The sequence below is a fragment of the Tupaia chinensis genome, unplaced genomic scaffold, assembly GCF_000334495.1.
Source record: "Tupaia chinensis unplaced genomic scaffold, TupChi_1.0 Scaffold144682_1, whole genome shotgun sequence".
Lineage (NCBI taxonomy): Eukaryota > Metazoa > Chordata > Mammalia > Scandentia > Tupaiidae > Tupaia > Tupaia belangeri.
Window position 1 is genome coordinate 988,046 of NW_006204543.1, and position 24,266 is coordinate 1,012,311.

At 47.7% G+C, this 24,266-nt stretch overlaps 2 long non-coding RNA genes and 8 other non-coding genes across 10 annotated transcripts in view; all 10 read left to right on the forward strand.

Moving 5' to 3' along the window:
- LOC102471984 (uncharacterized) overlaps positions 1-11,570 on the forward strand; it is a 13,762-nt gene extending 2,192 nt beyond the window's left edge. Inside the window, exons 2-4 of the long non-coding RNA XR_003547641.1 lie at positions 3,204-3,332; positions 5,939-6,068; positions 11,490-11,570. This is a non-coding gene — a long non-coding RNA (uncharacterized LOC102471984). The remainder of the gene's footprint in view (positions 1-3,203; positions 3,333-5,938; positions 6,069-11,489) is intronic.
- LOC114005861 (small nucleolar RNA SNORD116) lies at positions 636-729 on the forward strand. Its single transcript, XR_003547662.1, has one exon. It is a non-coding gene; the product is annotated as a small nucleolar RNA SNORD116 (small nucleolar RNA).
- Positions 3,567-3,658, forward strand: LOC114005858 (small nucleolar RNA SNORD116). The gene has a single exon (XR_003547659.1). It is a non-coding gene; the product is annotated as a small nucleolar RNA SNORD116 (small nucleolar RNA).
- On the forward strand, positions 6,306-6,399 carry LOC114005862 (small nucleolar RNA SNORD116). The gene has a single exon (XR_003547663.1). It is a non-coding gene; the product is annotated as a small nucleolar RNA SNORD116 (small nucleolar RNA).
- LOC114005857 (small nucleolar RNA SNORD116) lies at positions 8,464-8,554 on the forward strand. Its single transcript, XR_003547658.1, has one exon. It is a non-coding gene; the product is annotated as a small nucleolar RNA SNORD116 (small nucleolar RNA).
- A 93-nt stretch (positions 11,571-11,663) lies between the features above and the next one.
- LOC114005871 (small nucleolar RNA SNORD116) lies at positions 11,664-11,755 on the forward strand. Its single transcript, XR_003547668.1, has one exon. It is a non-coding gene; the product is annotated as a small nucleolar RNA SNORD116 (small nucleolar RNA).
- Positions 11,756-14,238: 2,483 nt separating this feature from the next.
- Positions 14,239-14,330, forward strand: LOC114005854 (small nucleolar RNA SNORD116). The gene has a single exon (XR_003547655.1). It is a non-coding gene; the product is annotated as a small nucleolar RNA SNORD116 (small nucleolar RNA).
- Positions 14,331-16,392: 2,062 nt separating this feature from the next.
- Positions 16,393-16,484, forward strand: LOC114005872 (small nucleolar RNA SNORD116). Its single transcript, XR_003547669.1, has one exon. It is a non-coding gene; the product is annotated as a small nucleolar RNA SNORD116 (small nucleolar RNA).
- Positions 16,485-18,571: 2,087 nt separating this feature from the next.
- Positions 18,572-23,507, forward strand: LOC102473553 (uncharacterized). Its single transcript, XR_337200.3, has 6 exons — positions 18,572-18,684; positions 19,751-19,855; positions 20,179-20,299; positions 21,694-21,803; positions 22,945-23,057; positions 23,388-23,507. It is a non-coding gene; the product is annotated as an uncharacterized LOC102473553 (long non-coding RNA).
- LOC114005870 (small nucleolar RNA SNORD116) lies at positions 18,746-18,837 on the forward strand. Its single transcript, XR_003547667.1, has one exon. It is a non-coding gene; the product is annotated as a small nucleolar RNA SNORD116 (small nucleolar RNA).
- Positions 23,508-24,266: the final 759 nt, after the last annotated feature.

The window sequence follows — 24,266 nt, forward strand, 5'->3', positions numbered from 1 at the left end:
ATGGCAGGCATAGGAGAAGTCACAGTGGGGGTTATGTGCATACTGAGATACCCATTTGTCCTCCTATGGCTCTCACGGTATGACAAAGATAAAAACACACACACAGACACACAGCCATCCCAACACTTGTTTTTACAACTACCCACCTAGTTCAGTGGGGACCCAAAGCGACTCAGATGATGGTAAGAGACATGAGTGTCTCCCTGTGGGCATCAATGACGTGCACATTTTTCTTGTATACCTGGGTTCATTTTTCAAGCATCATATGGTTTCTCAATCCTACTCAGTGGGACGTGCCCTGGTGGGCTGGCCGCAAGCACTGAAGGAGGAGCATCATTTCCTGGGAGGACTGGACACTTGGTAGCCCTCTGATTCCGTGGACTGGAGTGCTTTTGCTGCACGCAGATTGCCCTGGATGTAAGCATACTTTGCCCTGTGTGCTGACCCTGTCTTTAGCATGTGGACCTTAAAGGACCTAAGTGTCCACATGCCTTCAGTGGCATGCCGAGTCATTCTTATCAAGTTGAGTGTCTGTTCTTGTTGCTCAGTGGCTAAAGTGCTGATGGTCCTTGAGGTAACTGGCCTGCCAGTGCGCTGCCCGTGGTGCTCAGCTTTCGGCCTCTTCAAATGTGCTTGGATCGATGACGACTCCCCAGTAAATATTCCTTGGAAAAGCTGAACAAAACGAGTAAAAACTCCCTATCATCGCTTTCAGCGAAACTGAGGTCCAGCATGATGCCTCCAACAGAGACTCTGGGAGTGAGGGTCACTCCAGTTATATACAGTTTGCCTACCAAACCCGGTGTCATGATTCAGTGACCTCCCATCTCAAGAGACACAGACACATGTCTTCAGCCAGAGGTGACCTGGTAGCAAAGGATTTGGTTGACTGGTCCCCCTCTGGTGACTTAGCATTTTTGCAGCCAGGCTTCTGAGTCAGAGGATGGGTGAGCTCCTCACATAGCACTGTTTACATTTTGGGTCTTTGAGTAGAGTTCTTCGTGTAGTTAAGCAGGACCCAGGGTCCTCCTTTCCCTGGTGAGGACACAGGAATCAACCTTTTGCATGACCTGTAGTTGCTGCTGAGGCACTGAGATCTGGGAGCCAGAGTGGAGCAGCACAGAGGGCACAGCTGGCAGCACCTCTTGTCCTGCCCCACATGCAGAAGCCTGCCACAAGGTGGCCCAGCATTATCTCCAGCCTAGTGCTGGGTCACAGTGTTTGGGCATCGAGGTGCCTCATGGTTCTGAGCTTGAATGACAGCCTTGGCAAAGCCACAGAGGGCTTAGGTGGCCATCCATGCCACAGACCATCTCGGTACTCAGTGAATGTCTCTGGGCAGCAGAGTGTTCTGTCCTAGGGTACGGTTTTAGTGTGTGTATGGGACTCCCAAAACAGGCCCCTGCACTTCAGATGTTTGGGGTAGGGTTGAGGGGTTACACGGTTCCCTCCTTCATGCCTACAAATGTACCCACAATTGGCAGCCTCTTAGGCTTCAGCCTCTCAGAGAATTAATTGTCCTTATTCTCTGTACTGATTTCCAGAGAGGTCTTGTCATGGAAATGTTGCTAAAAAATTCATGTGCTTTTGGCGTGCTTAGCTTGTGTGGGACTTGGCCTCCATGGAAGTCCCTCCTAGTCCCATTCCCACTCTGTAATCTCTGGCTCAGAGACATGGATAGCCATTCTCATCGGGTAACTTCTGCGTCTTTCCATATTGGAGGTGCTCTGTGTGTCAAGCTGTCCTCATTTGGGTTGGTGAAGTGCTCCAGTTGCCTTAGCCCGTTCTCTGTCTCAGCATGGCAAGGACTGCATGAAACTGTGACCCCACATGGAGATTAGTACTGGTCGTGTTCCTGGAGAGCTCGTCAGTGCACATGTGCCAATTCCCATGAAGACTGTGTTTGTTCCCGTGTTGCAGGCATGAAGTGAGCTGTTCTGGGACTGCACATTCTGTGAAGGCTGTGTAGTGAGGCATGTGGGGTGAGGCATGCCATGACAGGGTTGGGGATGAGCCTTTCTTGCCATCAGTGCTGATCCTGGCGCGTCCTGATTGTAAACCACTGTTTTCTTAGAACATGTCTCATTGAGTCATTGGTCCTATTCATTCTGTCTGTATTTCCGTCAGCACGACCTCCCCTCACCAAACTCAGCAGCAAGTACCAGGTCTGGCTAGCAGCTGGGCCACGTGACCTAACCAGGGAACAGAGCTCAAGGACAAAAGCCACAAGGGACTCTGTTCATTCGCTCAGTGGGGGCACAGAGAACCAGTGGTCTGGAGGCCGAGTGTGTGCTGAAGGTTGTCACCCCTTGAGAGGTGGCTCTAGTGCTTTTAGGCACATGTGTCAGGCTGGTGTCCTGTCCGAGTGGAGGTTTCTGTGACTGGTGTTAGTGGGTAGTCAGTGCACACCACCTGGGGGAGTACCCACAGACCAGTCCTACTGCTGCCCTTACAGATCCTCGGAGGAAGCGTATGCACACGTGTTACGTGGTCTAGCATTCACCGTGCCTACGAGTTGCACAGACTCTTGTTCAGGATTTTAGGACCCATCAGAAAATAAAGGTCACATCCTCTTTTATAATTCCCTAGTGTGCCCCGGGAGGATGTCAGGGTATGAGAGGAGTATGCAGTTGTCAGTCCTTCAGGTGCTGAGGTACCTATGTGTCCTCCCAGGAGCCAGGCACATGCACTTATGTAGCAACACAAGCATTACCACAGACACACATGTATACAGAACACACAGACTCACACACACCCCAACTCCTGTTTCGAGGTTTTCAGAGTGCTATGAGGACCCGTAGTTATTCAGATAACGGAGGTGATTGAGAGAGATGGGAGGTGCTCTTCCGGGCGATAGTGATAAGGAGGTATTTCATGCTGTATACATGGGTTTGTTTGTTTGTTTGAAGGTTTTGCCATAGAGCACATGCACTTGTCAGAGTGAGAAAGACAATAAGAGAGAAAGTGAGAAATCACCCCTTCCCCCTGGGTTGATGGCCATGCCACAATCCCTGCTCCTCTATTCTTCTCTGAGGATTTGGGGCATGCATTCACATGTGCCTAGTGTGATTTTTTTTTTAAGCCACCGGGTCTGGGACTCAAACCCTTGTCAGCCGTGTGAGAGTCCAGTGACTTAAACACCACGCCACTTGCCCATGCCTCTGGGCTCATTTCTTAAATGTGCATATAATTTCCCTACTTAGGGTAGGTGCCGTGGCAGCCTCACCATGCTCTGAAGGAAGAGCTCCATTTCCTGGGAGGACTACAGGCCCTTGGCCGTCCTGTGATTGGGCATCTCGGCTGTACTTGTTGCAAGTGGATTGCTCTGAAAGGTAAGAATGATTTTACCAGATGTACTGATACTGTCTTTAGCATGTGACGGCTCTGGAGGCCTAGGTACCCACAGGACATCAGTGGCATGCAGAGCTGCCATTTCTGAGTGGACTGCTGTTCCTCTTGCTCAGTGGCAGGCGTTGAGTTCTCCAGCACGTTGCTGGTCTGTGAGGTCATTGGCCTGACCAATGTCCTGCCTGTGATGTTCATCTGGCATCCCTTCAAATGTGCTTGGATCGATGATGACTCCACAAAAAACATTCCTTGGAAAAGCTGAACAAAATGAGTGAAAACTCACAACCGTCTCTCATCAGAACTGAGGTCCAGCACAATGCCTCTAGTGGGGAGTGTAGGAGTGAGGTCACTTACCACTCTTTACACACGCATTACACTAACTGGGCATCATCCAATGGGAGTGTCCTAGCCTATGGAACTTTGTTTGATGTGCTCAGTAGCAGAGCCCCTGGTTGGGCCTCTCTGGGCACTTGGCATCCATACAGTCATCCAGATTGTAGGTGCATGTGTGGTCTGGACCTGGTGAGGTCCCATCAGAGATATGCATTGCTATCATGGGCTTTCATGCAGAGTCCCCTGTGTCCTCTGTCCTTGAGCAGAGTCCTAGGCCCCTTCCCTCATTAGAATACAGAGCCTGGCCTGTAGCATGGTATAGTACTTGCTGCTGAATGCCAATGGAAATGACCTGGGTAGAATGAATAGGCCTTAAGAACAAAGCAGTTGGTGACTTGTCAGGCACCCCACATGCAGGTGCCTGTCATGTGCTGGCTCCCCATGTCCTTGGCCATGTGCTGAGGCACAGAAGGCAGGACTTCAGTGCATGCATGGAATTCTGAGTGTGCCCTTGTGCACTTGTGCTGTGCATGGGGTGGCTGGTTGTCTCCATGCCTCCACTTGGCCCAGTGGGCACAAGTGATGGCCAGCCTCCTCAACTTAAGCTATTCTTGGTTATAATTTTCCTGAACTTCTGTGATGTTTTCCAGAGAGCATGTGTCAGGAATATGCTGCTAATTAAGACACATGCCTCTTTCATACACAGTTCATATCAGTTTATGGCCGTTTGGTGTCTCCACAGAACTCCATTGTAATTCTGTCCCCCCAGTCCACATCCCAGACTCAGGGCCACAGTCATCACTTCCCAGTTGGGTGACATTCATGTCTACTGGTATTGAAGGTGTCTTGTGCATGAGTTCCCTTCTCGTTTGGATCGATGAAGTATTTCAGTGGCTTGGTCTGTTTCCCTTAGAACCTGGCAAGGACCACAAGAAACGTTGACTCCCTTCCAGTTGACTTTAGGAAGGTGAAAATGAGTCCTGACGGTACTACTTGGCAAGATCCTTAGCACCCATGTTCTGAGAGAGGTGGACTTCATGTATGTTTGGTCAGTTCTGTTCCTTGATTTGCATGTTTTTGTTATGTTTTGTTTGTGTGTCTATGTTTTTAGCCAGAGGGAATATGTGCTTACAAATGCGGGTCATGGGGTGCATGTGTTGATGTAGTTAGTGGCCTGGGCAGGAAAGGAGCCATGAGGAAAACTCGTAGAGGATTTAGGTATCTATCCTTGTCACAGAGAGAGCCAGACAGAGAGGGAAATGAGAAAGCACTCCTGACCCCAGGGGTAATGGCCATGCCATAATCCCTTCTCTTCCATTTTCCTCTTGGGATTTTAGGCACACATGCTCACATGTCCTGCATGATTTTTTAGCCAAAAGTTTGGGACTTGAATCATGGTCGACCATGTGGGAGTCCAGAGCCTTAACCACCAAGACACCTGCTGGCCCAGATTTGCACATTTTAAATGAGGCACCGTGAGTGTGTGACATGCCTGGACGATGGGGAGGAATGAGTTTTTTGGCCCTTGGTGTTGCGGCAGTTCTGTCAAGTTGGGAAAGCCCCCCTTTTCTTAGCCTGTCTCATTGGGTCATGATAGCATGCAGAATGAACAGACCGGAGGTAGGTAGTCTCGAATGTTGCACGTTTTTAGTGATCCCTAGTGCCCTTGAACCAGCGACTCATATGAGTACCTGTTCATGGTCGTGGCTTCTGGAACTAGTGGTTGTGGGTAGTGTGGTAAGTGTGCTTTGTCTTGGAGAAAACTCACAGATCCTAACTGTTCATTGTCTTTATGACCCTGGGGGGAACAGTGTATATGCATGTGCATGGAGGTGTCAGGATGGGCAATAGCTGTCAGACACACCAGCTTTGGTATATCTTTGAAACCTGAAGAGGTTAAAGGCGACATCCTTTAGTTGGAAACCCCCAGTGAAAAAAAAACAGCAGGAGGGTGGCAGGCAGTGAGTGGCAGTTCCTTAATGTCTTGGGGGTACCTGCATGTCCTCCTGCGAGTGAGTTGGACACACATGCACACCAAGAAACATGGATACATACACACAGAGGTGCACACATAGAACTGCCCTGACACCTGTTGTGCAGCTGTCTATCAGCTCCACTGTGGGCCTCTGGTTACTCATAATGGAGCAAAGGAGAGGGAGATGTAAGAGCTACCGCACAGGCAACAGTTGCATGCACGTGTTGTACTGTGTACCTGTCTGGGTTTGTTTTCAAGCATACATGTCCTTTCTCTACTCAGTGGGAGGTGCTGTGACGGGCTCACTGTGCACATGGAAGGAAAGTCTCTGTTTCCCGGGGAGACTGTGTGCTCTGCCATCTTGTGAAGTTGTGCTTGGGATGCAACCACCACAGTTGGGTCACCCTAGATGGTAAGCATGCCTTCTCTTTGTCTTGGCAATGTTTTTACCGTGCAGTGGACATGGAGGTGTCTAGGTGTCCACAGGCCTTTACTGGTGTGCCAGGGTGTACTCGTGGAGTGGGCCGTTTGCTCCTGTCCTGTGGTGGGGTGTGCTCTGGCTGTCCTGGGCACTGACACTCTTGGAGGTCATCAGCTCACCCGGTGCTCTACCTGCACTGCTCAGCTCGTGGCCTCTTTGGATGTGCTTGGATCGATGATGACTCCCCATAAAACATTCCTTAGAAAAGCTGAACAAATTGAGTAAAAACTCAGTACCATCACCTTCATCGGAACTGAGGTCCAGCACAATGCCTCTAGGAGGGACTCTAGGAGGGAGCGTCACTTCCCACATTTGTACACAGTCATCCCAGCACCCAGGGAGTCAAGCAGGGCAAGCCTCTCATCTTAAGGCTCACGGCAATCTGTGGTCAGATAGCAGTGTCCTTGGCCGAGTGGGTCACTCCATGGCACTGCTCTGTGCTGACTGTCATCAGGGTCGTAGTAGGCGAGTGTGCTGGATGAGGTGCTAGCAGAGTTCTGCTGCCATTGCACCCCTCATGGACAGGTTCTCATGGCTTCTTGGATCTGAAGACCAACATTCAATTTCCTGGTGATAGATCCAGGGGCTGGCCCTTAGCCAGGCCTGTTACGTTCTGCTGAGGTTGCTTACGAGAAACTGTTACCAACGGGAGTGATGCTGACAGTGACCAGGTACCAGGGATACAGCTGGTGGCAACTTGATTTGCCCACATGCAGAATGCTATCTTGAGATGACCTGCCATGTGCTTAGCCACACACTGGGCTGGGGAGTCTAGGAGCTGAGGTAGTCAGTGGCCCTGACAGGAAGAAACGCCTTGTAAAAAGTCCAGAGGGTTTCGTGGCCATCCATGCTGCAGGCTGTTTTGCCCTTTTGTATTCATATCTTGTTTTCCTTCTTCTGTGGCTGAAATATTGTTAGACTACATTTACACTGTATTTTCATCCTCTACTTCAAAATATAGTTGTGGATGGCATTAAACACCTTTGTATTGGGTGGTTGGAGAACAACCCAATTTTTGCATTTTTGCATAGAAAAACAGAAAAATATTCAATGACTTTTCCAGCAACCGAAGAGAACAAATGCCACAAACTCTTCTAAGGTTTTACAGGTCAATATCATATGGTATTAGGGTCATTTGGTATTGTTTTTTGTTGTTCTACGTAGGCAAAAGTTTGTTTTTAATTATTCATGGTGGGCGAGTGTGCCAGCTTTCACGTGTGCTGTTTTCCTCTGTGTACTGTTATGGTAGCAGATGCTCCTACTGCTCTGACATGACTTGACCGTGTCTGTTATGGCCAGTTTGGACGTTCTGTTTCCTAGTCTGTAATACACTCTCACGTAGCACCTTTCCATAGCTGCTAAATTCCAGGCAAATTTGGGACTTGCATTCTCCGGTAATGGCAATGTATTTAAGGACAGGACTCACTATTTGGTGGTAGGGTCCATGGAAAGTGCCCCTCGTTCAGAAGTGTTGTGCCTTCTTCCTGCCACATGTCCTCAGTGTCTCGTCAGTAGCACTCGTCTTTTTGGGGTCCATTCCGAGGGCTTTGGTGTAAAGTGTGGCGAGAGTGTGGTGGTGTGAGTTCCAATATTGCGTCTAGCGTGGGAAGGTGCTGACCTTTGTCCTGTTTCTGCAAGATTTTGTATCAGATGACAAAGAATTTGTGGTAAGGTAGTCCGTGATTTTAAACCTCGTGCACGTCCTTGAAGAAGGTTTTCTGAGTGAGTGGGCCGCTTGGCCTCCTCTGTACATTGGAGAAAGGTAAATGGGACGGTGTAACAGGCGACTATTCAAAGGTGTGGCCTTCAGGTCACAGAAGGCCACGAACCCTGCTCCCTCCATCCCTACTAAAGGTGTGAGGGGATCGTACAGCTCTCTGCACTCATTTGTGCAGGCCTGAGTAACACTGCAGACGTGATGACTGTGGGCTTGTGAGCACTCTTCAAATGAATGCCATGTCTCAGTGACAAGTCCTCAATAGTTATGTGTGTGGAAATGCATGACATGGCACTTGGACAAGTGCATGTTTGAGGAGAAGCCCCCAGAGTAAAGCGTGTAGGGCCAGGTGATGGAGGAAGTACCCTGCTCCTAGTATCCTATGTCCCTGACATGCAGCTGTGTTCCGTTGCATGTTCTAGGTGGCTTTCTATTGAATGTGAGATGGCCATTTGGTGGAGAGTCATCCCGTCACGAACTACCCAGATGTGCCAGATCTGCAGACCCTGTGTGCACAGCCACCATGTGCTGGGGAGCACTGTTTATGGTAAGCCTACATTTGTCCAAAGAAACAGTGTCTTCCCGTTTCCTGGGACAAAGTATGTGCATGGATCGATGATGACTTCTCAGATACATTCCTTGGAAATCTGAACAAAATGAGTGAAAAGTCTCAACCGTTGTCCTCATCGAACTGAGGTCCTGCACATTATTCCAACAGGAACTAGACACAGAGGGATAGCTTCCAGCTCTTCAGCCCATCAATCCTCTGGCATTTTCTGGCTTGAGGAGGTGGTCTAGCGTGGTCAATCATTGCCTCTGAGCATTTAGAACTGACTCCCAGACCTGCAGATACTTTGGATAAATGGCTGCCATTTGCCTGACCAAGCCATGCACCATGTGGCTAGGGTTGAGCAAGTGCAGGTGGCAAGGAAGGAGACAGCAAGTCACCTGTTATTTTGCCTTCTTGAGTCATGGTCTCACTTCCCATCACATATGGAAGACAGGCTACTTTGTGTCTGAGAGAGCCCTAGGTCAGCAGTCACTTGCCTCATTTTCCTGTTTGACAGAGAAGATTAGCGTGTTTGTGGTTTAGAAAGAGTTCTGGAAATTCATGGATCTCCTCCATGAAGCTAATCAGGGGTGGCTTCCCTGCTCACCTCGTTTCGGGTCATAGCAGTCAAAGTTGTGTCTTGCGGCCGTAGAAGGGTACTTTAGGAAAAGATGAGAAACGGCGGTTCTTGCAGTGTATGGAAACCCTCTTACTTTGGTGTTCAAGAATTCTTTTTTTTTTTCTTTTACTCAAGTCAAAAGTTAGTTAGTTATTGGGAAAAATGTAAGAACAATATATTTAATGCTTTTGTATCTTTCATTCTTTCAGTTTCTGCCACAGAGTGCAGATATTTGGTATATATTAAGTGAGTGCATCCCTGCCTCTCTTTCCAAGTCTGGCTTGCTCCTCTTACTAGAAAATCTTCCATATTCAAGCATTCTTTTGTTTTGTTGTTGTTGTTGGTGTTGTTGTTGTTGTTTTTGAGAGATTTTTGCTATAGGGCACGCGCGCTTGCCAGACAGACAGAGAGAGACATAGAGACAGAAAGCGAGAAATCACCCCCCAGGGGGGATGGTCATGCCACAATCCCTTCTCCTCCGTTCTCCTCTCGGGATCTTGGGTACGCATGCACACGTGCCCAGTGTGAGTTTTAAGCCACCGGGTCCGGGACGCGAACCACGGTCGACTACGTGAGAGTCGAGCGACAGCCATTATGCTAACTGCTGGTTCCCAAGCATTCTTTAGTTTTTGTGGGAGATGCCAGGTCAGCCTGGAGATGATAAGACAGTGCATATGCACGAGTGAGGGCATAAATTTCAGTGTGTTTTTCTTTTTTTAATTTAATTTTATGTATTCATTCATTTATTTTAATTTTGACTAGAGAGACACACAGAGAGGAAGGAAAAGTGAGAAAGCAAACCACAAGGTCCAGGACTCAAACCGTGGTTGGCCATGTGGGAGCGTCCTGTACCTTAACCACCATGCCACCTGCTGGTTCCCCCTAGAGTGTTTTTCTTACAGAATGTGTATGCTCTTGACCCTGTGTTGGATGGTTATCATCATGTGGCTGTTTGTGTGGACCATTGGCACATTACTGCCGCCCAGCCATTGTGGGTGATAGGACACGGGGAAGTGTGATTCCATGTGTCTCACTGTTCTCTCTTGTGGACTGAAAGGTGTTTTTCTAGACAGCCAGATGTCATTTTCTTCAAAAACCTACATTTCCATCAGGCAGTTTGGACAAAAACAAGGGTATGATCAGGCCAGTGGAAACGTGCCCTGGATCATTTCTTTCATTTAATATCCTTTTTTTTTTGGAGAGGTTGTTTTTTTTTTTTTTCCTATAGGGCATGTGCGCTCACCAGACAGACAGAAAGAGAGAGAGAGATAGAAAGCGAGAAATCACCCCCCCCAGAGGGGATGGCCACGCCGCAATCCCTTCTCCTCCATTCTCCTCTTGGGATCTTGGGCACACACGCACACGCGCCCAACATGAGTTGAAGCCAAAAGGTCGGGGACTTGAACCGCGGTCGACTACGTAGGAGTCCAGCGACATAGCCATTACGTTAACTACTGGTCCCTCTTTCATTTAATATCTTAATGTCCTGTGTGGCTAAGTTCAGGTAGATTGTTCCTGCTGTTCATGCTGGAAAATACTTTAAATTTTGCTTTGTTCTAGTGGAGGCCCCAGAATTCATAGGCCCATGGGAGAGATGTTTGCCCTGGCAACTGAGCTGAGTGGCATATTTTCTGGGACATATGGCAATTGTGGTGTTATGGTTTTAGCAGGTGTGTTGTATTCTGTGCTTTCTGATCTGTTTGCTATCCCTACTCCATCCTTGAGGATGTAGCAAATTCTAGGTAGATTTTGGACTTAAGGCTCCCTGTTATGGCAAGGCACTGGACAGCTGTAACGCTTGATAGATCAATGGACAATGCTCTTTGAACTGAACCGTGTCTGCCTTCTCTGTGTTTGTAGTACTGTTAGTCAGCAATGTTAATCTTTTCCAGGATCTGTGATGGAGCTTTTGAGTATAGGTGTGAAGAGAAAGTGGTTTCCGTACCCTGCCCTGTCCATAAGAGGTACCAGCTGAGTTGACAGTGAATTTGTGTTCAGGATATTCTGGGTTTTCAACCGTAGGCTGGTTCTTGGGTAAATCTTTTAGAGTGAACATTCTGCTTGGTGTCTTCTCTATGGTGGGGAGTAGCATTTGACACAATTTGGCAGATGGCTACGGAAAGGAGTGGGCCTCAGGCCATAGAACTGCAGCTTGTTCCCTATGCAGTAGAGAGACAAGGAATCATGGTGGTGTCTGCAGGGATTGATGCTTACTTGAGGAGCTTTGTGTGTGTGGGAGGTGTGGTTCAAGGGAGTTGCTTGTGTGTATGATGTGTTGTGTATCCATGAGCCCTGGGTGCCTTTGTGAATGAGAACGTGTGGCTGGGTACGTAGAGAAGACACGCGTAAGCAGGTGTCGGCAGTGAAGACTAAATGTACGTAGGGCAAGGTGACAGAATACATTGCCCTGGTTACTGGTGTTCCTTCCTGTGTTTCCAAAGCACTTCCCTGTCTTTCACTCCCCAGTCTAGGTGGCTCTTTATAAATGAAAGAGAATTGTCTGCAGAGAGCATCCTGCTATGTACCCAGAGGTGCTGAAAGCCCCAGACTCCTGTGGTATGCAGCTTGTCACGTACTGGTAAGTCTGCACCTTGAAAAACTTGCAGATTCTTCTCATTTCTAGAGATGGAGGATGTGCATGGATCGATGATGACTTCCAAATATACATTCCTTGGAAATCTGAACAAAATGAGTGAAAAATCTCAACCGTCGTCCTCATCGAACTGAGGTCCTGCACATTATTCCAACAGGGACTAGAGAGAGGGGGACAGTTTCTGATGGTTCGCTTGGTGGCATCAGCTGGGTCCTCTTGCTTGAGGAGGTGTTGTGCCTGGGGTACATTAGTCTCTGCAGTTGGGACTCCCTGCCCAGGAGACAGCTTGCTGAAATGGCTGCTGTTGGCCTGACCGGGCCTTGCACACGGAGTCTCCCAGATTAGGTGAGTGTGTGGCCACAAGGAGAAGGCGTGTGGAGCTATGTCTCTGCACCTGTCTGCCCCTTACATGGTCTTCGTATTCCCCATCTCCTAAGGAAGATGGGTTTTTTGGGTCCGATTTAGAGCTCAAGGTCTGGTCTGGAAAGTTGCTTGTGTCTTCTTCCTGATTGGCAGAGATTGACGGAATGCCCTCGGTTCTAGACAGAGTGCTGGTACATAGCTGTTGCCATGCCATGAAGGCCGGAGGAGGCCTCCCTGCTGAAGCGTTGTTGAGTCTTGGCAAGCAGAGTGATGTCTTGAGCCGTGGAAGGTATTTTAAATTTTTTAAAAAAAGTTACTCAATTTTTGAAGAGATTTTTGCTATAGGGAACATGTACTCGTTAGAAAGACAGAAAGAGACAGAGAGACAGAAAGAAAGCTATAAGCCCTCAGTGTGGATGACCACATCACAGTCCCTTCTCCTTCATTATCCTCGGGATCTTGGGCACACATGCACATGATTCTGTGGTGAGTGAAAGCGAGAAACAGGTGTCCACACACTATGTGAGTGCCCTTCTCCTTTGACGTCTGAGTGCTTGAGCATCTTGCAGGTTTCCTTCACAGACGCCATGTCTACCTGGAGGCAGTGTGATGGTAAGGCAGCAGGGATGCATGGGCCCAGATTTTAGAGCCGTTTTCTCGTCCATATCTGTCTTCCGGAGTGTTCTGGACCTCGAATTGGATACTTATCTCGGTGTGGTGTCTGTGCACGTCATTGTCACATTACCACCACCCAGCCATGGTGTTGACGTGGCAGGCAATTGTGTGTTGTTCCCTATTCTGTCTGTTGTACATTGAAAGGTGTTTCTCTGAACAGCTAGACATTATTTTCCTTCGAAAACCTAAATTTCTATCCATGCAGCTGGGATGAAGACGAGGGTGTCCTTTGGCAGGACATCGGAGAGCTGCGTGGAAACCTGTCCTGTCATTTCTGTGACTTATTCAGCATTCCGTGTGGCTAGCATCAGGCAGGATCGCTCCTGCTGTTGCCCATGGTGCACAAGTTTCTTTTTGTGTTGTTTCATAAAGAGCTAGCATTAGCAGGTTCTTGTGTGGAAAGGTGTTTGATTTAGAGGCTGAGGCTGATCACAGATATTCTGAGATACGTAGTAATCACAACGTTGTGTCCTAGGAACTGCAATGCCTTTGGTTTGGAGGCCGTTTCTCTTTCTTATGTTCCGTGCTAGCGAAGCCTACAAATTCCGAGCAGTTTTGACACTCAAGGTGGTGCTGGAGGCTAGCACTTGGTCAGATGTCAAATGAATCAATGGAAATTGCCCTATCTTCAACAGTGTTTTTGTCTTCTGTGAGTCCCTAGTGTACTACTGCGGTGACGTGAATTGTTCCTGGGCTCCATGACGAGGGCTTGTGTGTGGGGTGGTGCAGATGAGAGGTGCTGCAAACCATGTTTTATACTGAGGGTGGGCAGATGTGGCCCATTGGACAGTGTGTTGGAGATGCCACGTGCGATGTTGAGAGAGCCCATGGCGAGGTACCTCTCAGTTTATAGCTGTGTGTCTGCTGCTGCGGGGACACTGACAGTGGACATGCTCTTCGTCCTCTAATGTGTGATGAGGAAGAGATGCCATGTGAGATGCTGAGAGAACTCATGGTGAGGCGGTCCTCAGTTTATAGCCCTGTGTCTGCCCCTGCGGGGACACTGACAGTGAACGTGCTGTTTATTCACTAATGTGTGAAGAGGAAGACTAAATGGCATGATTGGCCAGATGGCTCTCAGAGGTGAGGCCCACAGGTCACAGAACTCCAGCCTTCATATGCAGTAGAGGTGTGCGGGACCGTGGTAGTGCCTGCAGGCATGAGAAGCCTACGTGAGCAGCCTTGTATCTGGGAAAGCGGCTCTGGGGTACAGAGACGAGCATTTGATGCCTGTGAGACCGAAAATGGATGCCTGGGTGCGGAGAGTCATACGTGTGTGAGCACGTGACAGTGACAGGCTAGATGTGTTCAGCTAGGTGACACAGTGCATTGTCCTGGTGCCTGGAGAGCCTGTCTGTGCTGCTGAAGCACATTTGAGTTGTCACTGCCTGTTGCAGGTCACTCTACGAAATGAAAGAGATGTTGAGGAGGGAGCGTCCTCCTGTTGAGAGGTGCCTGGTTATGCTGGAAATGTAGGCGTCCTGTGAATACTGCCTGTCACATTTTGCTGCGTCTCTGTTTCCGGTAAGCCTGTTTTGTCAACCTTGCAGCCCCCTTCAATTTCGAGAGACAGAAATTATGCATGGATCGATGATGACCCCTAAATATACATTCCTTGGAAATCTGAACAAAATGAGTGAAAAATCTCAACCGTCATCTTCATCGAACTGAGGTCCAGCGTGTTAACCCAGTAAGACCCAGTTTGACCTGACTGTGCCACGTGGGTCTTTGACTGGAGGAGATGCACACGCACAGTGCAGGGTCCTCTCTGTGTGGGTGACTTCCGGCTTAGGAGATCAGTGGGTAAGTGGTGCAGTTTGCTGACTGGGCCTCACACACAGAGGCGTTAGGGTTAGGTGTTGGCATGCGTGGCACAGGAAGAAGCCATATGTAGCCTCTGTCTCTGTCCCAAATGCCCCCAGAGTTGTCTTCCTACCTCCTCAGAGGGAATGTTGGTTCTTTGTTCAGGAGTAGAGCTCAAAGCTGGGTCCCCTAGGTCCTTCCTGCTCTTTTCCTGATTGGCAGACGAGGCTAGCATGCCTTTGGTTCTGGACAGAAAAAGTGCTGGTTACTCTTTGGAGTATGGGGACATGGATTTCCCTGACTTGGGGAAGCCAGGAGGAGGCCTCCTCACTGTAGAAGCGTTAAGTCCCCTGAAAGGTACTGTTGGGAGGGGGAGAGTCTGTCATGTCCTTACTGGACACCCTTCCACTTTGATGTCTGAGTAAAGTCTGCTCTGGGTGGTCTGCGCCTTCTGTGGGTTCCTGTAAGAAATGTGCGGTCAGTGCACAGGCAGTGTGCTGGGAGCGTGGTGCATTTGCATGAGTGTGGACAGAGATGCAGGAGAACTTTGGCTGAGAATGTCTGCCCTGAGCCTTGAGTTGGATGGTGACTTTGTGTGGTGTTTGTGCAGCCCATTGACACGTGACTGCTGCCCAGCCATGTGGCGTGTGATAGTATTTTCCCCTTTCCAATATGTTGCTGATTAAAAGGTGGTTGTCTGGAAACCCAGATTCCATTTTCCTAGAAAACTGATGTTTCCATCTAGGTTGTTAAGATGAAAATGAAGCTGTCAGACATCTATGTGGAAACCTGCGCTGGACCACTTCTGTAACTGACTATTTCAACATTCTGTTTGATTAGGGTCAGGTAGAATTGATCTTGCTGTTGTCCATGGTGGGGAAGTTTCTCTCTTTGTGTTGTTTTATTGGAGGGTTAGTAGTCACTGGCCCGTGCATGGAGGGATGTTTGACTTAGCCAAATTTGGTGGCATATTTGCTGAGACATGTGACGATCAGGCATGTGGATTTGACTTCAATGTTTTCCGGGCTGTCCTACTTTCTCAGGTTCCATTTTAGAGGAAGCCTGTAAATTCCAGGTGGACTGGGGACTCTGGTTTTCTTGAAAGGGCAACTTACTGAAGGCAGTACGAGGGAATTCACTGGAGAAAGTGATGGAACGTGCCCTTTGGTGTGTGTACTGTCTCAGTGATGTTGTCTTCTTTGGGATCTGTAACAAGGCCTTCCTAGGACAGTGTGCAGAGGACGTGGGATTGCTTCCAGTCTTGGCATTTAGGGTGGGCAGGCTGCTTCTCTTTCTCCAGTGTGTGAGAGATGCCACCTGAGGTGGCCTACAGCTTATATTCAGGGAGTCCTTGGTTGGAATAGTACATAGGATAGTTGGGCAGGTGTCTCTGCCAGGGTGTGGCGTAAGGCCAGACAGCGTCCACTGCTTCCTTCCACACTCAGAGGAGGTGAGGGAATCAGGAAGGGGTCTGGCAGCAGCAGCAGCCTGCCCAGCAGCATTGTGCAGGTGAGAGAGCAGTGGCTTTGAGAGAGTGCTCCTGGGAATGCTGTGGGGCATGATGATGAGTCCTCAATGACATTGAACAAAAAGGCATGACCCCGTGCATGGTCCATAAAGTCATGAGCAGGTATGACCAGGCAGGCTGAAGATATAGGACCAGGTGATGGGGGACTTAGCCCATGGCCGGTGTTTCCTTCAGTGTTTCTGAACACATCGCTGTTTCCATCTCTCGTTCCAGTTGGCTGTCTATGGAATGAGTCATGGTCATTTGGAGGGAGTATCTTCCTGTTACGAGGTGCCCAGATATGCCAGAAATACCTGAATTCTTGTGGTGTATGGCCTGCTCTTTGCTGGTGGATTGCTGTGTATGGTAAGCCTGTATTTTATCAAACCTGCAGATTCCATTAGTTTCCAGGGATGCAGAATGTGCATGGATCGATGATGACTCTCAAATATACATTCCTTGGAAATCTGAACAAAATGAGTGAAAAATCTCAACCGTCGTCCTCATCGAACTGAGGTCCAGCACATTATTTCTACAAAGGTCAGGCAGGAGGGGATAACTTTCAGTGTTTAACTTGGTTGCAACAACTGGATTCTCCACTTGCAGAGGTACAGCTCCCGATGTAAGCAGTCTCTGCACAGGCGAGGTTCTCAGGGTCTGGGAGACAATTGGGTTCAATGGCTGCTATTTGCTGGACTGGGCCTTGTGCATTAGGTCTCTAGGAGTAGGTGAGTGTGCACATGGCACAGGGTGAGGTAATATGTTGCCAAGATCTCCATGCTCAGTTTGTCCTCATCAGCAGTCTTTACATTTTTCCACCTCCTTAGGAAGATTGGTCATTTGTATGGTGAATAGAGCCACAGGCTGGTCTTGAATGCCATTTGCAGCATTTTCCTGATTGGCAGAGAATATTAGAGTGCTTTTGATCTGTACAGAAGGAGTGTTTCCTGGGGACACGGACATCCCCCATGGATGGAAACAGGAGAGGCCTACCCACTGTGCTTATTTTGAGTCATAGCAGTGACCAAAACTGTAGTCCCACACTGATATTTTTGGCCACTGGTGGATACTGTAGGGAAGAGTGAGAAAGAGCTGTCTGGGCACTGTTTGGACAGTCTTCCATGTGGATTTGTGACTGAAGTCTTTCCTGGGTATTGGAGCATTCTGCGGGCCCCTCTGATACATGCCACGTCGGCACAGAAGTGATGTCCCAGGACCGTGGCCTGTGTGCATGTGAATCTGCGTACATTTACAGTTTTCTCAAAGAGCGCCTTGGTGCTGACCCTTGAGATGGATGGTTTTTGTGTGATGTCTGCATAGGCCGTGACACATTGTTGTTGTCTGAGCATTTTGTTGATATGCAGACAATGCTATGTTTTCCTGTTTTGTCCCCTTTTCTCTGTTCTGTGGGCTGAAAGATGTTTTTCTGGACAACTAGATATCATTTCCCCAGAAAACCTACATCTCTATCTAGGAGGTTGATGGAAGACGAGGATATCCTTTGGCAGGATGTTGGCCAGCTACATGGAAATGCACCCTAGAACACTTAAATGATGAGATACCACAGTATCCTCAAGTTGTGGGTCATGGAGAACAAACAGATCCTGCTGTCGTCCTTGACAGGAAAGTTGCTTTTATTGCCTTGTTCTAGTGGACGGCTAGTACTTGCAGGCCCACAAATGGAGAAATGTTGGATTTAGTGGCTGAGTTTGGTGGCAATTTGCTGGAACGTAAGCAATCACAGCTTTCCAGCATTAGAAATCATGATGTCGTCAGTGTTTTCTGGGCTATACTGCTTTCTCATCTTCCATTCCATAAGAAGCCTGCAAAGTCCAGGTAATCTGGGACTTGGGTTTCCTGTAAGGGCAAGGCACTGAAGGATAGTGCTTGGGAATCTGCTGGCAGGAGTAATGAAAGGGCCCTTTGTGCAGAATGGTGTTAAGTACTGTGTGTCCCCAGTGTACTACCTTGTGGCAGTTGTCTTGTGGGATTGATGACAAGGGTTTTTGAGCACAGGGTAGAGAAAAGGCAGTATTGCATATTTGGTTTGGTTCCTAGGGTAGGCATCTGCCTTTTGTCCAGTGTTTCACAGATGCCACCTAAGACGACAGAGTTTGTATTAAGTGTGTCCTTGGTTTTCAACCTCGTACCTGTGCTTCAGGAAACCTTTTAAAGTAATTAAAGTAATTGTGCTACTTGGTATCCAGTTTATGTTGGAGAACATTTGGCAGGAGTTTCTGTCCTTGCATGGTCCTCAGGCAATAGAACTTCACCTGCTTCCATCTCTGTAATGGTGTGAGGGACCATGCTGGTCTCTACTGGTGTCTTTACCATGCCTGAGCCAAATTGCAGATGTGGGAGCAGTGGTCTTGAGAGTGTTGTTCATGTGAATAGTATTAGGCTCAATGATGAGGCCTTGAAGCTCATGTGCATAAAATCAAGTGGCTTGGGACAGAGTCACATATACGTAAGCACTTGAAGCCAATAAGAAAATAAGCTATGTGGAACAGGTGATGCAGAACATCTTTATGGTAACTGGTGTTCCTGTCTCTGTTATGAAGCACCTCCATGTTTTCACTGGCTGTTCCAGGTGACTTTCTATGGAATGAAACTCTGTCATCTGGAAGAAGCATCTTCCATTAAGACATGACCAGTCATCTCAGAAAGAACAAAGCTCTTGGAGTATAAAGCCCACCAGATAATATGCACTGCTGTCCATGGTAAGCTGGTGCTTGGTCAGACTTGCAATTTTTCAAATGACCAAGAATGGAGAATGTGCACGGATCGATGATGACTTCCAAATATACATTCCTTGGAAATCTGAACAAAATGAGTGAGAAATCTCAACCGTCATCCTCATCGAACTGAGGTCCTGCACATTATTCCAACACTAGACACAGAAAGACAAATTCCAATATTCAGCTGGATTCTTTGCCTTAAGGACGCGTGGTGCCAGTGGTAGTCTTAGTTTAGTAGAGAATCCGAGTCAAGGACACATATATGTAAATCACCCTGGGCTCTGACCAGTCCTCGTGCACAGTGGTGATTGACCACAGCATGTCTTCTCAGTGCGTGGGTATAAGCCTCCACACACAGACGGAGTAGTGCCTGATTTATGGTCCGTGGGAACCAAGGGAAGGTATTGTGTCTCTCCACAGACACTCCCCACAGGTTTGATGGGCCAGTCTTCTGGGGGACCAACTGTTTATAGAAGGAGAAGAGTTGGCTGACGTTCCCAACAATACTGGGATTTTACATCTGATGTCTCATTAAATATAAGAGTGACTTATAAATGAAAAAAAAGCTACCTTAGGTGGAATCATCCATCCTTTCATTTTTCCAACCATTTCTGTCATAGCAGAACACTTATTTTTTGGGAGAAGACCATCCCATCAAAAGTCAGCAATCGTGAACACGGGTCACTGATGAGCTCCGTTTCATGTTACCTCTTCAAATACGCTCACAGGAAATGTGATATATTGCCAATTTAGCTTGAGGTATATTTCATCTGCCTCATTCATACCAAAATTGACTTCCAGTGTACAGGGGAATATATCCTAGTCTGAATATGTGATTATGAATAGTCATTCAAGGTAAACATTTGGACTGATGGTTTCTGAGGAGGAATGCTTGTAGGTTGCAATAGTCTCTGAGCAAAGTTCATTTTTCTGGATATATGGATAAATTGATGAATGCCTAGTAAGAATTTTCATGATCACGTGTAGATCTTTATCATGTCCAATGTATTTCATTTTACAAATCCCATCTTTTTTCTTATACTCTCAGGATTGTGTATGAGGAAAGTCCACAGAGTTTGACCATGGAACTGAATAGATGTGGATTCTTTTCATGTCTTGCCAACTCTTGAGATGCGAAGGATCTCCTCTTGAGGTAACATCTAGTTTTTAGGGACTATTTCACAGAGTGCCCACATCTCCTCATCTCCTCTAGCAAAGAGGACTTTCATGTTCAAAAGAAGATGGTAGACTATGACAGAGTGCACTCGGGTGTAATGAACAGTCGAGATCTTGGCATTGCGTCCTTGGTGGATGTGACATTTCCCTCCAGTAGGGAGTTCGGTTTTACATGGTAGAGGGGCGCACTCATACCAGGATTTGTTGCACAGCCTTGCACAGTGAAGCGTACAGCATTGGGAGGTGAAGGAAAGTGCATGCCTGCTTCTCACATCCTATTGAAATGACCTTCTTTGACAGGAAGACATGGAGCAGGCAGTGGGCTTCACCACAACAAATGGAATCATCCTCCCCATGAAGGAGAGACCTAGGAGAATTGCAGTCACGCATCCTGAAGGGCCAAAAGGAATTTACACAGAAGGTATCCAGTTTAGGGAAGAGCTATGAAGATTAGTGATATCTGGGACACTCTACTCCTAATGAGACCTTGATCCTTGCCAGCCAACCTAGGAGTGGCACTGGACCATGGCCACAGCCTCTAGGAGTGAATAGTGTTTGACATTGCATCCCATCTGACTGACAGATGAGGTTGAGATGTCGATTTTATCCCTTAAACTCGAGGTCCTTAGACTACGTGTGGCTGGATCAAGAATAACTTAAGAAAAAGAGTAGACACCTTGGAAATCTGACCAAAACGTGTGAGTCCTATGAAATGAGATCCAGCACATGAACCCTGGTAGGCACGGGTAGACGGAGATCTTTCAAGTTAGCACCTGGTCTCAGAAAGGACTGGGGCGTCAAAGTGCTAACTCTTTAATGTAGAAAGCATCCTGAATTGTTGATAAGTGTAGAGGGACCAGCAGATGGTGTAATGGTTATGTCGCAGGACTCCCACATAGTTGACCACAGTTCGAGTCCTGGGCCCCGCCATGTAAAACTGACAGCAGACCCATGTGAGTGCATGCCCAAAAATTCCAAGAGGAGAATGGAGGAGAAGGGATTATGGCATGACCATCTCCTTTGTGGGGTATGTTTGGTCTCTTTGTCTCTCCAGTGAACGCACACACCCTATAGCAAAAACCTCCCTGAAAAAAAAAATATTTTAAAAAGTGTAGAAATACCCGCTGGAGATTCACAGAGGTCAATCATTTGAGTCTTGCTTGCTGACATCCAAATGCAGAGGCAGTAGTGCCTGACTGATGAACACAGGGGCGGCAGGAATCTGGAGAAGTTGTTTCCTCCTGCTAGAGATAGTTCCCCCAGGATGATATGGGCCAAAATGTGTGTTTGGCAACAATATGACACTTAAGAGCAATCTTTCAGGAAATGTGGGGATCTGATATCTCCAGTCTTACTAGTGTATAAAGGACTTTGATATTCAAGATAAGTTACCCTCACTTCACAAGAAGCTCCCTCAGTGGAATGAAACCCATGCCTAACGTGTGTTAACACATGACACTGCTCGTATCTGCTCCATGCTGAACCCTCAAACCCACGCAATGCCAAAGGACACTATTGCCAATTCATCTTGAGTAGAATTTCACTGGCCTTATTCCTGTGTCCTCAGTGTCATCTGGTTTGTCTGCAGTGACATCCTGGGATAGAAGCATGATATTGAAAAGGCAAGCGGGGATATGTTGTGAGTGGTATCTCTCAAAGACAAATGGTTTTAGTTTCCAATAAGTAAGAGGAGAGGCACATTTTGGGAGGAGTGTGCAGAGAGGCCCACAATTCTCTAATCTCAATTTCTTGGCCTGCACTCTTGCATCAAACATACTGAATTTAACCAGTACCTTTGTTTAATTGTGCCTATAGATAGAGTTCAAGGCTGGTTCACAAATGGAAGGCCTCACAAATCAACTTGTCCAGAATTGCTGACATCTCAACGCCTTCCCAGATGTGAATGATAGCCAATTCTACTTGAGGTGAGGTAGAACCATAAGTAAGTTTTCTGCTATAGGGCCACTTGTGATCATTTCATGGGGCTACCTGGACTTTTGACGTAAGCTGGTGAACAGGGGAGCATCCTGACAAATAGCATTCTCCCTCTATGTTGCAATGGTCTACTACAGTCCGTCTCAGATCTCAGGTCCTTGGGAGATTTGTGACTGAATCAATGATGACCTAAAAAAAATAAATAAATAAACCTTAGAAATCTGAACAAAATGAGTACCATGAGCTGAGGTCCAGCACGTGAACCCTGGTAGGTGCACATAGGGAAGGCATTTTTCAGGTGAGCACATGGGCTCCTGCGCAGCCACAGCATTGCAGAGCCAATGCTGTGGTGAGATGGATGGTCGTGCATGGCTGAGAGGTCTAGCCACACCTGCTGCAGCTTTGCCATGGCTTGTTGTTTCATTCGTTGCTTTTGGACTTCCATGTGAAGAGGAAATGGTGCCAGACAAGTGGACAGATGCGTAGTTGGTCCCATGGGGGTTATTCTCTCATCCCTAGAGTCATTCCCTGTGTGTCTGAAGGGCTAGCATGGGTGTCATCACCACATGTCCCTTGACTGTGAGAGACTGTCCTTCCTGGCAATGGTGAGATTTCACCTCTCCTGACCACCTCTCCTGATCAGTATGTGTGACTGATGCTCTTGTGATGCTGCCCTCAAGAACTGCATCTTTGCTCGAGGAGTTCCCATGTCAGAAAAGAAATGATGTCTTTCTGTGGGATGTCTTCTTCCCTAAGACCCAGCATGGAGTAAAAGTGAAACTGCTAAATTCTCCTTCCTGTGGAGCCCATGGCACGTGGGTGTAGCAGGTCTCTGCAGAAGCCTTACCTTGTGGTGAATTTCACGGCCTCACCTCTGCAGCTCAAGTGCCATCCATTTTTTTGGGCAAGACATCCAGGCTGGAACCATGATTTCCATGGGGCTGGAGAGTAACCACTGGGAAGGATGTGTCTCACAGAGGAACTGTAGTCTCAGGAGGGTAAGAGGAGATGGCGTTTTGGGGAGCATGTGCAGGTCATTTCTAAGAATCTAGTATTAAGTTCACATGGCCCTCTCCCTTGCATCAGACATTCTGTGTCTCATCAGTCCCTTTATTTTATTCAATTCTGCAGATCAAATTCGAGGGCAGTCCACGAACTTATGGCCTAAACAGCTCAGCAAGTCATGAATTGCCAGTTTCTCCCAGCACCCACAGTTGTGAAGGAAGGAAACCATTCGATTTGAGGTGAGATCGAAATGTCAGTGTCTCTTTCTCTCTGGGTTCACCAGTGAACACCTAAGGGGGCACCACTGTTCCAAAAATGAATTGGCCACCAGGGCATATCTTGACACATAGTGTTAAGTCTGTGTGCTGTAACGGCCTATCGTAGAACTGCCCTTTGTTTCTCAGTGGATGGGGCCTTCTCGACTGCTAATGGGTAGTATTTCCAACATTCTGGTTGAGCCTGGGGTGTGCCATGTACGGCACAGTGTGGCATGATGTGTATGTTGGCTTTGGGAGGTGGGGAAGTGCTGGCCTCTTCCTTGTGCATCATTTGCATACCTGCTTTCACAGAAAACTGAGCATAGGGCATGGGCTTCGAGAACAACTGGACTGTTTCTCTCATGTGGGTTAGTGACAGAAGAGACCTAGGAGTACGACAGCTTCCAATCCTGAGTAGCCCATAAAGGAGTCCACAAGGTAAGTGTCTTGTTTAGGGATGAACCACACGGGTTAGGTTCAGCTGGGACACTCCATTCCCAGGGAGACTCGGATACCAAAATGTGTTGGCGTTTATCAGAAGTGGATAAAGTTTGTCGTTCTATCCCAAGTGATTGTAGGTGAGGGTGTGGTTTCCACCCTAACCCTCAGACACTATGTCCCTGGGATTTTGCTGGCTAGATCGATGATAACATACACACACACACACACACACACACACACACATATATATATAGAAAGAAACCTTGGAAATCTGAACAAAATAAGTGACTACTCTAAACTGAGGTCCAACACACAAACCCTGGTAGACACACATACTGAAGGGGATTCTCAGGTTAGCAGTTGTATACAAAAGGCACTGGATGATCAGAGCTACTAGCACTGGGGCCTGTTGTGTAGCTATTAATTGTTGAGAGGCATAGCAATACCAGGACAAGTTTTACCATGGCTACTCAATGTTCTCCCTCTTTTCTAGCCTCTAAACCCAGAGGAGAATGTGCTTGAGAAACAGGCACATGTGTAGACGGACTTGTGGGCTTATATTGTATCTCCTAAAGACTCACCCCATGGCACCTAAGGGCCAGAGTGCATGCCATTTAGGCCATCTGTCCTGTAAAGGTGATGAGATAGCCTTGGTACTCAACAAACCGTTGGATTTCACTAGTTCACTGAAGAACTAGTGTCCAAATGATATCAACATTCTTGTGACGATGCCCTTGCTAGAAGCCTAGA